This window comes from Triticum urartu, chromosome 4A (assembly GCF_056163025.1).
Source record: "Triticum urartu cultivar PI428250 chromosome 4A, HENAU_Tu73, whole genome shotgun sequence".
NCBI lineage: Eukaryota > Viridiplantae > Streptophyta > Magnoliopsida > Poales > Poaceae > Triticum > Triticum urartu.
The window spans coordinates 487,144,581-487,161,302 of NC_141876.1; the positions used below are offsets into that span (position 1 = coordinate 487,144,581).

General features: G+C 41.8%; 1 pseudogene; it reads left to right on the forward strand.

Moving 5' to 3' along the window:
- Positions 1-1,271: 1,271 nt before the first annotated feature.
- LOC147976260 (uncharacterized) overlaps positions 1,272-16,722 on the forward strand; it is a 63,115-nt pseudogene continuing 47,664 nt past the window's right edge.

The following is a 16,722-nucleotide window of genomic DNA, read 5'->3' on the forward strand; positions in this document are numbered from 1 at the left end:
ACGAACTCGGTAGGACTTGGACCATTTTCTAAATTACTCTTAAACACTTCAAAATTAGAAAAAAACTTTCAAGATGAAAAAGTAGCGCATTTTCATAAGCTTTCCAACACAATATCATATGCCTCCATTGGATTAGCCGTTTAGAAATGACATCGAAAAAATGAACTTAGCTATTCGGTTTACGAAAGTTTACCATTTTTTCAAATTACTCTATAACGATAGGGAATTAGAGAAAACTTTCAACATGTGGAAGGAGCTGTTTTGCAGCAGCTTTCCTACACCATATTATATGCCTCATTCCGACAAACGGTTTAAAAATGAGATTGAAAATACGATTCACGTTTTTTGTGTGAAGAAAAAACGGTTTTCAAAACTGCTCTTAAACCGCTTACATTTTGCCAAAAAATTAAGTTGGGTCATGATATTGGGGTCCATAGCTTTCCAACGGTATATCGCAAGTCCCATTTGGGAAATGTTGGCGGAAGTTCAACCTAGTTCATAGGGAAGTTCAACGTACTACTAGCGGGACAGGTCAGGTTGTGATCAGAATATTATTCTGATCCCGTGATCAAAATAGTGTTTATATATAGAGTGGCACTATTCTGATCCTGGGATCAGATAACTATTTGGATCATGGAGCGCCCTATAAGGGCCCGATGGATCCCTCCCGAACTCTGCGAGCCCCCCAGCCCCGCTGCGCACCCCAACCCCCCTGCCGGCCCACCCGCCTTCCCATGCCATGGCCGTCCCGCCTCCCCCACACCTCGATCCCATCCCGCCCCCATCCTCCCTGCCTTCCCAGACCTCCGTCATGAGATCCCGTCGCTGCCACGTGGATCCAGCTCCGCGTCGGATCCCGTCGCCGACGCGCGGATCCCGGCACCAACCCCGTCAACCGCCAAGACCCAACAACCCATCGCGCCACCGTGACCCAGCCACCGCCCCCACACTGCCGCTTTGGTCGAGCTTCCCCAAAGAGCAACCACCAACCGTGATGCACTCCCCAACCACCGCGCATCCCTGGATCCGTCGCCACCACGCGACGGCGAACTCCCCCGGCAGGGATCCACTGGGGACGGCGGCGGCCCGATCCCCTGCCGCGCCCAACGACCTCCTGCTCTGCCCTTGCTGTGGTGGCCGCCGCCGGCCTTCCTCCGCGCTGGAGCTGCCCGTCCCCTACCTCCCGACGATGCCTTGGTCTCCCCCACCTTCGGCAATAGCTACAACGTCGGACATCTCATGCAGTGGATCAGGTCATTGACCACTGCCTGATGCGGCGTCGGACTAGCGGATCCACGCTGCTCCTCCACCTCCTGACCAATGCCTCTGGCCCGTCCTACTGCTCACCTCCTCCTCGCATATGCATCAACAAAATATGGCAGCCGCTGCAGTCCACATCATTGAACAGTAGCAGGTTAACTCCTGCAAGGTCACACGAGCTCGCCGCCAAAAGCCCATGGTCTATTGAGCCAGAGATGGAACTGGACGCCGCCGTGGCCGGTCATCTGGATCGGAGCCACCAACCCACGTCCGCACAGAGGGGGCTGGTAGCAGCCCCGTTGATGGGGATTGGGCACTATCTTCAGCTACAGGTGGCATCGACCTGCAGCTGTAGGGAGGGTCGACCTGCAGCTGGAGGAGGTGTTGACCTAAAGCTCGCCACACACGGCACTACGACCTACAGCCACAACGGTCCACCACCTACAGCTGGCACTGCAGCGCCTCGGTCGTTCAACTATGCCACCTCAGGCCGTTCAACTCCACTCGGTGCTCGTCGTGGATGACCCGCCATCGTCGACTCCATTGGCTTCCTTCCGTTCTACGCGGCCAGCTCCATGAGCTACTCGCCTCTACTCTGTTTAGAAGAGCGTCGTGAGCTCGTTCAACTATGGCTGCTTCTCTGCTGGTATGTATGCCCATGGAAAGAGTGTAGGAAAAAAGTTCAGACAAAACTAGCAGGCAAACTTGTTCAGTGTTACATTCAAAAAGCAATTTGTTCAGTGATGCGTTCTTGCATGTTCGTTGCTTCAAAATGTCAACCTTTAGTAGATGCTGGTAGTTCATTCTTTAATTCTCAGGGCACCGACAATGGCCGGTCCCTATTATCTTGATGTACTATAATCTTCTGACCATTACATTTGACATGTTCGATGGAAAACTTACTGTTTCATGGCAATTCACTAACAAAAAGAATTGTTGCAGTAAAAATATAAAAGTATTTGAAAATTAACTAAGAAGGGAATAATCCAATTTCTATACAAATAATGTGGTACTAGTTCAAATATATATATTTACAACAGTGCGTTGAGAAAAAAGAAACACACCTAAAAGAACTCAAAGAAGGTCGTGCATATTTTTGCAGACCTTGGATTCAAAAGAAAAGATGTGTATAAAAACGGGGTGATTACGAAAGTTCAGGTTAAAAAACATCGAAGTTCAAACCAAAAAAATGTAAACAAAAAAACATGGAATTCAATGATTAATAACTATGGAGCTTCATAAAAAAATAGCACGCGAAGTTCATGTTTCAAAAATTTCAAAGTTCATGTATAGTATATATAGAAGAAAAATCATCAAATGAAAAAGGGGTCGCCTAGGCCATATCACCAAAAAGCAAAAAATGCATAAAATGTCGCGATAAAATTCTATAAGAATTTCAAATTTTAAACCGAAGCAGGTCGACGTTAACAAATGAAGTTTTTAATATGTAAAAGTCAAATTTGGAAGTTTCAAAAAATTTGAGCAAGAAGTTCAAATAAAAAAAGTACTTCAAAAATCTTTATAACAGGGTTTCCCCATTTATAAAAAAAAATTAGAGAAGTCCAAATTAAAAAATAGGAGCATTTCAAATGATTTTATAAAAACTATCAACATGTGGAAGTCCAAATGGTTTTCCAAATTACTCTTTAATCATAGGGAATTAGAGAAAACTATCAACATGTGGAAGGAGCGGTTTTGCGGAGCTTTCCAGCGCCATATTATTTGCCTCATTCCGATAAACGGTTTAGAAATGCGATCAAAAATACAATTCATGTTTTTTGTGTGAAGAAAAAACAATTTTCAAAACTGCTCTTAAACCGCTTATATTTTGCCAAAAATTTAACTTGGGTCATGATACTCATGTCCATAGCTTTCCAACTGTATATCGCAAGCCCCATTTGGGCAATGTTGGCCGAAGTTCAACCTAGCACTGGAGGAAGTTCAGGTCGAACAAATCAGGCAGTAAAATTGCAAAAAACGCAAGTTCATCACGACCCAAGAGCAAAATCTGCCAACGAGCGAGTGACAGAAGTTCAAGGAAAAAACAACGGGGAGTTCAACTACTACGCGGAATGCGTTTCAAGTGAGGATAAAAGAATGCAAAACTAAAAGCCTAAAACGTTTGTTGCAAGAAGTTCACGTGCTTCTCTGAGTGAAGTTCGAGAACTCTAGTGCTAGACGTCCGACCTTCAATTACATGTGAAAAACATAGTGAAGTTCAAACAAGCATGCCCCAGAAGTTCAACTACTTCACGCAGTGCATATCCATTCGCGATGAACGCAAAAATCATGATCTCGCCATTGAGGTTTGTTAAAAAAATATTGTGAGAGGGTTTTGTACAAAAGGAATATCATTTGTGTAACACCGACGAATGGGTGAAAAATTACAAACAAAAATAGGCGACAGAAGTTCAACGTGAAAACAGAAGGAAGTTCAACCACTACGCTAAATGAATTTCGGGTGAAAATGTTATAAACCGTCGTGAGTATGAAAAAAATGATCAAGACGGAAAAGTTGCGTGTTTACAGCAGCTTTCCATCGGTATATCACTTGCTCAATTTTGGTGAGTGGATGAAGAGCTACAAGCAGTGGATGGAGAGCTGCGAGCAAAAAAATACATGAAAATAGAGTGAAGTTCAGGTGCGCATGCCGAGAAGTTCAAGTTCTTCACGCGGTGCATTTTCGACAATCTGTTTCGCGAAAAAGGCAGAACAAATGATCTCGCCGTTTTCAAAATTACTTGAAAACGGCTAGGAATCAGAGAAAACCATCAACATGAAAAAGTTTCACATTTTCCGTAGCTTTTCAACGGTATATTATTTGCATCATTCCGATAAAGTTTGTACAAATTATGGCAAAAATACATTTTCTGCCATTTTTTAAATTGACTTAAAACCGTAAGGAATTAGGAGCAATAATATATACCAAAAAGTTTCGCATTTCCTCAAGCTTTCCAACGCCATATCATTTGGTGCATTCTGACCTACGGTTCAAAAATTATCTCGAAAATACGAACTCGGTGGAACTTGTATCGTTTTCTACATTACTTTTAAACCGTTGAAAATTATAAGAAACTTTTAACATGGAAAAATAGCGCATTTTCATAAGCTTTCCAACCCCATATCATTTGCCTCAATTGGATTAGCCATTTAGAAATGGCATCAAAAATACGAACTCGACTGTTCGGTTTGCAAAATTTTATGATTTTCCAAATTACTCTTTAACCATAGGGAATTAGAGAAAACTTTCAACATATGGAAGGAGCGGTTTTTCAGCAGCTTTCCAACGCCATATTATTTGCCTCATTCCGATAAACGGTTTGGAAACGCGATCAAAAATACGATTCACGTTTTTTGTATGAAGAAAAAATGATTTTCAAAACTGCTCTTAAACAACTTACATTTTGCCAAAAATTTAACTTGGGTCATGATACTCATGTCCATAGCTTTCCAACGGTATATGGCAAGCCCCATTTGGGCAATGTTGGCGGAAGTTCAACCTAGCACTTGGGGAAGTTCAACGTACTACTGTCGGGGCAGGTCAGGTTGTGATCAGAATATTATTCTCATCCCGTGATCAGAATAGTGTTTATATATATATATATATAAGACCAACTCAACATTGCGATGATAAACTTAAAAGTCAAGTCAATGTTGAAGACAAACCAAATGCGAAGACTATGCAATTATGACGCCAAATTAAACACTTCAAAAGGTTTTTGGTGGTGGCGTTACCCACCGTATAGGAAGTATTAGACCCAGACACGGTGCACAATTATCGTGGCGCTCTGAAGTCAAATTCCGCGTTGATGTATTCACACTTAGAGTGTATGTCTTCATTGATTGAAGAGATACATTACTTCATGTGTTGCACATCTAAGTCATCAACATGCATAAGCGTTAGGATGCGTGTCCAGCTACAGGACATTTGAGGATTCTAAGATATTTAGCTCACACCGCAACTTGAAAAACCTTTTCTCATCCAAGGGCTTTGTGAAGATATCTGCCAATTGCTCTTCAGTGTTGACGTGAATGATATCAATATCTTCTTTCATGACGTGATCTTTGAGAAAGTGATGACGGATCTGAATGTGCTTTGTCTTCGAGTGCTGAACTGGGTTGTTGGAAATCTTGAGGGTGTTTTCATTGTCGCAGTAGAGAGGCACATGCTTCAAGTGGATGCCATAGTCCTTGAGAGTTTTCTTCATCCATAGAAACTAAGCGCAGCAAGATCCAGCAGCAATTTATTCAGATTCAACAGGGGAGAGGGATACACAGTTCTGCTTTTTTAAAGACCAACAGACAAGAGATCGTCCAAGAAAGTGACATGTGCCTGATGTGGACTTGCGATCAACCTTGTCGCCAGCATAATCAGCATCTGAGAATCCAACTAGATCAAACTTGGAGCCCTTTGGATACCATAATCCTAGTGTTGGGGTGTAAGCCAAATATCAAAGAATTTGCTTCAGAGCTAAGTGATGTGATTCCTTTGGTGCCGCTTGGAATCGGGCACACATGCAAACGCTAAGCATTATATCTGGCCTAGATGCACATAAATAGAGTAAAGAACCAATCATGGAGTGGGGTACCTTTTGATCGAACTCTTTACCATTGTCATCGGGGCCTAGATGACTTTTGGTTGGCATTGGTGTCGTGTACCCTTTGCAGTCTTGTATTCCAAACTTCTTCAGGCAATCTTTGAGGTATTTTTCTTGTGATATGAAGATGTTGTTGCTCTGCTGATGGATTTGAAGACCGAGGAAGAATTTTAGCTCACCCATCATGGACATCTGATATTTCTCTTGCATCATGTGTCCAGACTCGTCACTGTATTTCTTGTCTGTGCAGCCGAAGATAATGTCATCCACATAGATTTGGCATACAAACAGTTCGCCATCGTATGTCTTCGTGAAGAGTGTGGGATCTAGGGAACCAGGTTTGAAGCCTTTGCTCTTCAGGAAGTCTTTGAGCGTGTCATACCAAGCACGAGGAGCTTGTTTGAGGCCATACAGTGCCTTGTTGAGCTTGTATACCATGTCAGGATGCTTTGGGTCTTAAAAACCAGGTGGTTGTGCAACATACATTTCTTCTTCAATTTTTCCGTTCAGGAAGGCACTCTTCACATTCATTTGATACAGAAGGATGTTGTGATGGTTGGCATAGGCCAACAGTATGCGAATGGCTTCAACCCTAGCCATGAGAGCAAATGTTTCATCAAAGTTAATCCCTTCTACTTGAGTGTAACCTTGAGCAAGTAGACGAGCCTTATTTCTGACGACTTGACCATGCTCATCTTGTTTGTTGCGATAGATCCATTTGGTGCCAATGATGTTATGCTTGCGAGGATCGGGACGCTTAACCAGTTCCCACATATTGTTCAGCTCAAACTGTTGAAGCTCTTCTTGCATAGCTCGGATCCATTCGAGTTCCATGAAGGCTTTAGCAAATTTCTTAGGTTCGGATATAGAGACAAATGCAAAGTGCCCACAGAAATTTGTTAGCTGTGTTGCTCTCCAACGAGTGAGTGGACCAGGTGCATTGATGCTATCAATTATCTTCTCAATATGTACTTCATTTGCAACACGAGGATGAACTGGACGAAGATTTTGCTCTTGCTGATCGTTGTCTTCATATTCAGCATTGACTTCAGGCTGAGCATTGTCTTCGGGTTGATTAGGTGCAGAAATGATGATTTCTTCTTCAGCTTGAGCCTCTTAAGGTATGATTTCTCCAGTACCCATAAGCTTGATAGATTCACTCGGTGAGGCTTCATCTAGCACATTTGGTAGGTTCTCTCTTTGCGAGCCGTTAGTCTCATCGAATCGCACATCCATAGTTTCAACCACTTTATAGTGAAAGAGATTGAAGACTCTGTAGGAGTGAAAATCTTTTCCGTATCCAAGCATAAAACCTTCATGTGCTTTCGGTGCAAATTTTGAAGTGTGATGCGGATCCTTGATCCAGCACCTAGCACCAAATACTCTGAAGTAGCTGACGTTTGGCTTCTTACCAATTAGTAGCTCATATGATGTCTTGTTTAGAAGCTTGTGAAGATAAACACAGTTGATGATGTGGCATGCAGTATCAATGGCTTCAGGCCAGAACTTTCTTGGAGTCTTATACTCATCAAGCGTCGTTCGTGCCATCTCAATGATGGTTCTTTTCTTGCACTCCACGATGCCATTCTGCTGAGGTGCGTATGGAGCTGAGAACTCATGTGTGATTCCCAATGTATCAAGATAAGTGTCGAGGCCGATGTTCTTGAATTCTGTGCCGTTGTCACTTCTGATGTGCTTGATCTTGATGCCATAGTTCGTCATGGCATGATTGGCGAATCATCTAAAGACATCCTGCACTTCATTCTTGTAGAGGATTATGTGCACCCATGTATATCTTGAGTAATCATCAACAATGACGAAGCCATAAAGACAAGCAGTGGTAGTAAGTGTAGAGTAGTGAGTAGGGCCGAATAAGTCCATGTGAAGCAGCTCGAAGGGACAAGATGTCGTCATGATTGTCTTCGATGGATGCTTGGCCCTAGTCATCTTTCTAGCTTCGCGGGCACCATATAGATGATCCTTCTTGAACTTGACGCCCTCGATGCCTACGACATGCTTCTTCTTCACTAGAGTGTACAATTTCCTCATGCCGGCATGCCCTAGCCTCCGATGCCAGAGCCAGCACTCTGAAGTTTTTGCTAGAAGACATACGGCCAACTGTGGTCGTGCTGAGAAATCTACCATATACAGATCGTCTTCTCGATATCCTTCAAAGACTAGAGACTTGTCAGATTCCATAAGAACAAGGCAACGATATTTCCCAAATATCACAATCATGTTCAGATCACAAAGCATTGAGACAGACATTAAGTTGAAACCAAGGGATTCAACAAGCATCACTTTATCCATGTGCTGATCCTTTGAGATTGCAACTCTACCTAGACCCAATACCTTGCTTTTACCAGTGTCAACAAATGTGATGTGACTCTTGTCAGATGGACGTAGGGTTGAATCCATGTGAAGACTTCGATCACCAGTCATGTGGTTAGTGCATCCACTGTCCATAATCCACTCAGAAGCCTTTGATGTCGTACCCTACAGTGCAGTTTGGGGGATAGGCTTCACCAAGGGAAATGTGAAGCATAAACATTTGAAGAACAAGCATATTATCAAAGTTCAGATCCTGGTTAGGATAGATAGGATGGTTGTCAAGGAATCCTGGAATTAAATACATAGTAAGACCATTTGGACATTTTATCTTGTGTCCCACAAGATGTTTTAGGTCCCCAGCATAAGCATCAGAAGCCTTTGATTTTTGGCTGGAGACCTTTCCCTACAAAAGAGAGTTAATTTTTCTTAGCCACCCACATCTTCATGTGGTCTCTAATAACAATCGATATACCCGCTTTTTACTACCCATACGCAGCTTGCCCTTGAATAGGACATGTCAAATAGTCCTATTTTTTGCTTATTGCACTACTCGTATCAGTACGCTTCGACGTATTATTTAAAATAACAATGCATAGAATTAGTCTATTATTGCATTATCCATCCTTTTTTATATGTTCATTTACGACAACTTGCACCCGTACATTCTGGTACGGTCAATACGCCAGGGGCTTTCGTTTACCCCATAATACGGCGTGAGAAGTCCGAACACTTTCGACAGTGCAGCACCCCGAACTTATAGCATTATATGCATCAGCTCAGAATCATGTCTTGGGTCAATAGTTGGGTTTGCCCGGCTCCCATGTTTTGGCACCTTACGTTCCGCTATATCGGCTAAGGTAGCACTGGGAGAACTACTGCGATTGTGTCCCGGTTCTTCCGGACGAGCACCTTAGTAGAGAAAGCCAAAAACTGACGGTCATGATAAGGCGAGAGCTGGTCGCTGTTCGAGAGGTCTCAAGTCCTTAAAGACTTTTTTTGCTTCGGGCGAGGAGTCGGCCTTGCCCGACTTAGGTGTATATATAGCCCCAAATTCGGCCTTCCGAATACTAGGGGCTTCGCCAAAATTTAAAAATGTAGACTTCTATGGCTAACTGAGAGTGATAAAGCCTTATAGTCCGATTGCCTGGTTCGTTGTGTTGAACACCTCCCTCAAAGGACCCAAAATTCAGATAAAGAGTGCTCAGGTTTATCCTGAACACCCCAGTACTAGTTACATGGGGGCAGAAGCCGACGACTGGCCAACTCTCAGATTTTATAAACGGTCGCACAGAAGGTAATATTTTAAATTCAAAAAGCGTTGCATAGCGCAAATGAACTCGTTTCACATTACAAGATCACATGAGCATGTTAATTCAAAAATTACATCTCTAGCACATTCCTCCGCCACAAGGCAGGAACACTTCAGGACATTGTCATAATACATTTCGGGACAGCGATGCTCCTTGCCCTCCGGCGGCCCCTCCTTCACCAGCTTTACGGCGTCCAGCTTCGCCCGGGCAAAAGCCCTGCGCACCCTCGATCTAGACGGACCGCTTTATGACTTCAAGCCGTGGGCAGGCATCCACAATCCACCTCACCAGACCAAAGTAGCTGCTAGGCAGGGGATCGCCAAGCCACATCCGGACTATAAGACCCTTCATGGCCTGTTCGGCCGCCTTGTGAAGCTCGACCAGTTGCTTCAGCTGGTCGCCCAAGGGCATTGGGTGTTCGGTCCCAGTATACTGACACCAGAACAAATTTTCCATCGAGCTCCCCTCCTCTGCTCGGTAAAACTCCGCGGCATCGAGCACACTGCGGGGAAGATCTGCGAACGCTCCTGGAGAGCTCCAAACTCGGGTAACTAAAAGGAAAGTTTCCCTCACATGCTTGCTTTGCATAATGAATGCCTTACCCGCTGCTATCTTCTTCACCGCATTAATCTCCTGGAGGGCCTTGTGGGCTTCAGCCTTGGCGCTCTGTGCGCTTTCGAGCGCCTTTGCAAGCTCGGACTCTCGCGTCTTAGAGTCAAGCTCCAAGGACTCGTGTTTTTTGGCAAGAGCCTTGAGCTCTTGCTGCACCTCGCCTACTGCTACGTCTTGAGCTTGCGTCGGTTTTCCCCGAAGAGGAAGGGATGATGCAGCAGAGTAGCGTAAGTATTTCCCTCGGTTTTTGAGAACCAAGGTATCAATCCAGTAGGAGCCCACACTCAAGTCCCTTGTACCTACACAAAGCGATAGCTACTCGCAACCAACGCGATTAGGGGTTGTCAAGCCCTTCACGATCACTTACGAGAGTGAGATCTGATAGATATAATATTTTTGGTATTTTTGATATAAAGATGCAAAGTAAAAAAGTAAAGACAAAGTAAAAAAGCAAAACAATATTAAAGTGATGGAGATTGATATGATGAGAATAGACTCGGGGGCCATAGGTTTCACTAGTGGCTTCTCTCAAGAGCATAAGTATTCTACGGTGGGTGAACAAATTACTGTTGAGCAATTGACAGAATTGAGCATAGTTATGAGAATATCTAGGCATGATCATGTATATAGGCATCACGTCCGTGACAAGTAGATCGAAACGATTCTGCATCTACTACTATTACTCCACTCATCGACCGCTATCCAGCATGCATCTAGAGTATTAAGTTAAAAACAGAGTAACGCCTTAAGCAAGATGACATGATGTAGAGAGATAAATTCATGCAATATGAAATAAACCCCATCTTGTTATCCTCGATGGCAACGATACAATGCGTGCCTTGCTGCCCCTTCTGTCACTGGGTAAGGACACCGCAAGATCGAACCCAAAGCTAAGCACTTCTCCCATGGCAAGAACTATCAATCTAGTTGGCCAAACCAAATGGATAATTCGAAGAGACTTGCAAAGATAACCAATCATACATAAAAGAATTCAGAAAAGATTCAAATATTATTCATAGATAGACTTGATCATAAACCCACAATTCATTGGTCTCAACAAACACACCGCAAAAAGAAGATTACATCGAATAGATCTCCACAAGAGAGGGGGAGAACTTTGTATTGAGATTCAAAGAGAGAGAAGAAGCCATCTAGCTACTAACTATGGACCCGAAGGTCTGAGGTAAACTACTCACACTTCATCGGAGGGGCTATGATGATGTAGAAGGCCTCTATGATGACGGCCCTCTTCCAGTGGAGCTCCGGAACATGCCCCAAGATGGGATCTTGTGGATACAGAAAGTTGCGGCGGTGGAATTAGGTTTTTGGCTCCTGTTCTGATCATTTGGGGTTACGTGTGTATATATAGGAGGAAGGAGTACGTCGGTGGAGCACCGAGGGGCCCACGAGGCAGGGGGGCGCGCCCTAGGGGGGTGCCCCCCACCCTCGTGACCTCCTCTTTGATCCCTTGCAGTAGGGTCCAAGTCTCCTGGATCACGTTCGGTGAGAAAATCACGTTCCCAAAGATTTTATTCCGTTTGGACTCCGTTTGATATTCTGCTTATCCAAAACACTGAAATAGGCAAAAAAACAGCAATTCTGGGTTGGGCCTCCGGTTAATAGGTTAGTCCCAAAAATAATATAAAAGTGGAAAATAAAGCCCAATATAGTCCAAAACAGTAGATAATATAGCATGGAGCAATCAAAAATTATAGATACGTTGGAGACGTATCAGGCATCCCCAAGCTTAATTCCTGCTCGTCCTCGAGTAGGTAAATGATAAAAAGAGAATTTTTGATGCGGAGTGCTACTTGGCATAATTTCAATGCAAATCTTCTTAATTGTGGTATGAATATTTAGATTAGAAAGATTCAAGACAAAAGTTTATATTGACATAAAAAAATAATAATACTTCAAGCATACTAACAAAGCAATTATGTCTTCTCAAAATAACATGGCCAAAGAAAGTTATCCCTACAAAATCATATAGTCTGGCTATGCTCCATCTTCCCCACACAAAGTATTTAAATCTTGCACAACCCCGATGACAAGCCAAGCAATTGTTTCATACTCTAACTTTTTCAAAACTTTTTCAATCTTCACGCAATACATGAGCTTGAGCCATGGATATAGCACTGTAGGTGGAATAGAAATGGTGGTTGTGGAGAAGACAAAAAGGAGAAGATAGTCTCACATCAACTAGGCATATCAACGGGCTATGGAGATGCCCATCAATAGATATCAATGTCAGTGAGTAGGGATTGCCATGCAACGGATGCACTAGAGCTATAAATGTATGAAAGCTCAACAAAGGAAACTAGTGGGTGTGCATCCAACTTGCTTGCTCACGAAGACCTAGGGAAATTTGAGGAAGCCCATCATTGGAATATACAAGCCAAGTTCTAAAACATAAAATTCCCACTAGTATATGAAAGTGACAACATATGAGACTCACTATATGAAGAACATGGTGCTACTTTGAAGCACAATATATGAGATTCGCTATATCATGGTGCTACTTTGAAGCACAAGTGTGGAAAAAAGGATAGTAGCATTGCCCCTTTTTTAGGGGGGGGGCTTTCTTTTTTTCTTTGGCCTTTCTCTTTTTTTATTTGGGACAATGCTCTATTGAATGATGATCATCACACTTCTATTTATTTACAACTCAATGATTACAACTCGATACTAAAACAAAGTATGACTCTATATGAATGCCTCCGGCGGTGTACCGGGATATGCAATGAATCAAGAGTGACAAGTATGAAAGAATTATGAACGGTGGATTTTCCACAAATACTATGTCAACTACATGATCATGCTAAGAAATATCACAATGATGGATGTGTCATGATGAACTAGATGGTGGAAAGTTGCATGGCAGTATATCTCGGAATGGCTATGGAAAAGCCATTATAGGTAAGTATGGTGGCTGTTTTGAGGAAGGTATATGGTAGGTGTATGATACCGGCGAAAGTTGCACGGTATTAGAGAGGCTAGCAAGGGTGGAAGGGTGGGAGTGCGTATAATCCATGGACTCAACATTAGTCATAAAGAACTCATATACTTATTGCAAAAATCTAGAAGTTATCAAAGCAAAGTATTACGCGCATGCTCCTAGGGGGATAGATTGGTAGGAAAAGACCATCACTCGTCCCCGACCGCCACTCATAAGGAAGACAATCAATAAATAAATCATGCTCCGACTTCATCACATAACGGTTCACCATACGTGCATGCTATGGGAATCACAAACTTCAACACAAGTATTCTTTAAATTCACAACTACTCAACTAGCATGACTTTAATATTATCACCTCCATATCTCAAAACAATTATCATGCTTCAATCTTTTCTTAGTATTCAACACACTCAAAAGAAGTTCCACAAATCTTGAATACCAAGCATATTATTATTAGGCAAATTGCCATGCTATTAAGAGACTCTCAAATTAGTTTAAGTGAAGCATGAGAGATCAATAGTTTCTTTAAAACGAATCCACCACCGTGCTCTAAAAGATCTGAGTGAAGCACATAGAGCAAAACTACTTATCTCAAAATATATAAGTGAAGCACATAGAGCAAAACTACTTAGCTCAAAGGATATAAGTGAAGCACATAGAGCAAAATTACTTAGCTCAAAAGATATAAGTGAAGCAAATAGAGTATTCTATCAAATTTTAATTCATGTATGGCTCTCTCAAAAGGTGTGTACAGCAAGGATGATTGTGGCATACTAAGACACAAAGACACAAATAATACAAGACACTCCAAGCAAAACACATATCATGTTGGTGAATAAAAATATAGCTCCAAGTAAATTACCGATGGAAGTGGACGAAAAGAGGGGATGCCTTCCGGGGCATCCCCAAGCTTTGACTTTTTGGTGTCCTTGGATTATCTTGGGGGTGCCATGGGCATCCCCAAGCTTAGGCTCTTTCCACTCCTTGTTCCATGATCCATCAAAAGAATTCACCCAAAACTTGAAAACTTCACAACACAAAACTCAAAATAGAAAACTCGTGAGCTCCGTTAGTGAAAGAAAACAAAAGACCACTTCAAGGTACTGTAATGAACTCATTATTTATGTATATTGGTGTTAAACCTACTGTATTCCCACTTCTCTATGGATTATAAACTATTTTACTAGCCATAGATTCATCAAAATAAGCAAACATCACACGAAAAACAGAATCTGTCAAAAACAGAACAGTCTGTAGTAATCTGTAGCTAGCGCAAAATCTGGAACCACAAAAATTCTAAAATAAATTTCTGGACGTGAGGAATTTATATATTAATCATCTTCAAAAACAATTAACTAAATAGCACTCTTAAAATAAAAATTACAACAGTTCTCGTGAGCACTAAAGTTTCTGTTTTTTTACAGCAAGTTCAACAAGACTTTCCCCAAGTCTTCCCAACGGTTATACTTGGCACAAACACTAATTAAACACAAAAAACACAACCAAAACAGAGGCTAAATAATTTATTTATTACTAAACAGGAGCAAAAAGCAAGGAATAAAAATAAAATTGGGTTGCCTCCCAACAAGCGCTATCGTTTAACGCCCCTAGCTAGGCATAACAAGCAAGGATAGATCTAGGTATTGCCATCTTTGGTAGGCAATCCATAAGTGGCTCTCATGATAGTTTCATATGGTAATTTTATTTTCTTTCATGGAAAGTGTTCCATGCCCTTTTTTAATGGAAATTGAAATCTAATATTCCCTTCCTTCATATCAATAATCGCACCAACCGTTCTAAGGAAAGGTCTACCAAGAATAATAGGGCAAGAAGGATTGCAATCTATATCAAGAACAATGAAATCTACGGGCACATAATTCCTATTTGCAACAATAAGAACATCATTAATTCTTCCCATAGGTTTCTTAATAGTGGAATCCGCAAGATGCAAGTTTAGAGAGCAATCATCAAAATTACGGAAATCTAGTAAATCACACAAAGTCTTGGGAATAGTAGAGACACTAGCACCCAAATCACACAAAGCATAAAATTCATGATCTTTAATTTTAATTTTAATAGTTGGTTCCCACTCATCATAGAGTTTTCTAGGGATAGAAACCTTCAACTCAAGTTTTTCTTCATAAGATTGCATCAAGGCATCAACAATATGTTCGGTGGAGGCTTTATTTTGACTATAAGCATGTGGAGAATTTAGCACGGATTGCAACAAGGAAATACAATCAATTAAAGAGCAACTTTCATAATTAAATTCCTTGAAATCCAATATAGTGGGTTTAGCAACATCTATATTTTTATTTCTTTCAATCCCACTTTCATCAATTTCATCATTAAGATCTAAACACTCAAAAATTTTAGAACGCCTTCTAGGTAAAGGAAGATCATATTCAGTTTCATCAAGATTCATATTGCAAAATAAAGATTTAATTGGAGACACATCAATAACTTTTAGATCTTCATCTTGATTTTCATAGGTATTCGGTTTAGCGGCCATCTTATTGACTAAGGTGGCTTGCATATCCGAAATTTCAGCAGTCATCTTCTCTAGACGAGCAATCTGGGATCTTATACCCTCAAATTCTTTAGACATATCATCAAGCTCTTTATTCATATAACTCATAAAACTTTTTTGTTCCTTAAGCTCGTTTCTAAAGAAATTATTATGCTCAAATTGCAAAACCATAAACTTCCAAACGTTGTTTTCGATCTCCTCTAACCTTTTAAGGTGAAGATCAGCAAATTTTGGTTGAGCCATCGCGACAAACAAGCAATCTAACACACGAGCAAACAAAAAAAGCAAGCGGACAAAAGAGGCAAATAGAGAGGGAGGATAGGGAGAGAGAGGACAAATAAAACGGCAAGGGTGAATTGGGGGGAGAGGAAAACGAGAGGCAAATGGCAAATAATGTAATGCGAGAGATAGGGATTGTGATGGGTACTTGGTATATTGACTTTTTGCGTAGACTCCCCGGCAACGGCGCCAGAAATCCTTCTTGCTACGTCTTGAGCTTGCGTTGGTTTTCCCCGAAGAGGAAGGGATGATGCAGCAGAGTAGCGTAAGTATTTCCCTCAGTTTTTGAGAACCATGGTATCAATCCAGTAAGAGCCCACGCTCAAGTCCCTCGTACCTGCACAAAGCGATAGCTACTCGCAACCAACGCGATTAGGGGTTGTCAAGCCCTTCACGTTCACTTACGAGAGTGAGATCTGATAGATATAATATTTTTGGTATTTTTGATATAAAGATGCAAAGTAAAAAGTAAAGACAAAGTAAAAAAGCAAAACAATATTAAAGTGATGGAGATTGATATGATGAGAATAGACCCCGGGGCCATAGGTTTCACTAGTGGCTTCTCTCAAGAGCATAAGTATTCTACGGTGGGTGAACAAATTACTGTTGAGCAATTGACAGAATTGAGAATAGTTATGAGAATATCTAGGCATGATCATGTATATAGGCATCACGTCCATGACAAGTAGATCGAAACGATTCTGCATCTACTACTACTACTCCACTCATCGACCGCTATCCAGCATGCATCTAGAGTATTAAGTTAAAAACAGAGTAACGCCTTAAGCAAGATGACATGATGTAGAGAGATAAATTCATGCAATATGAAATAAACCCCATCTT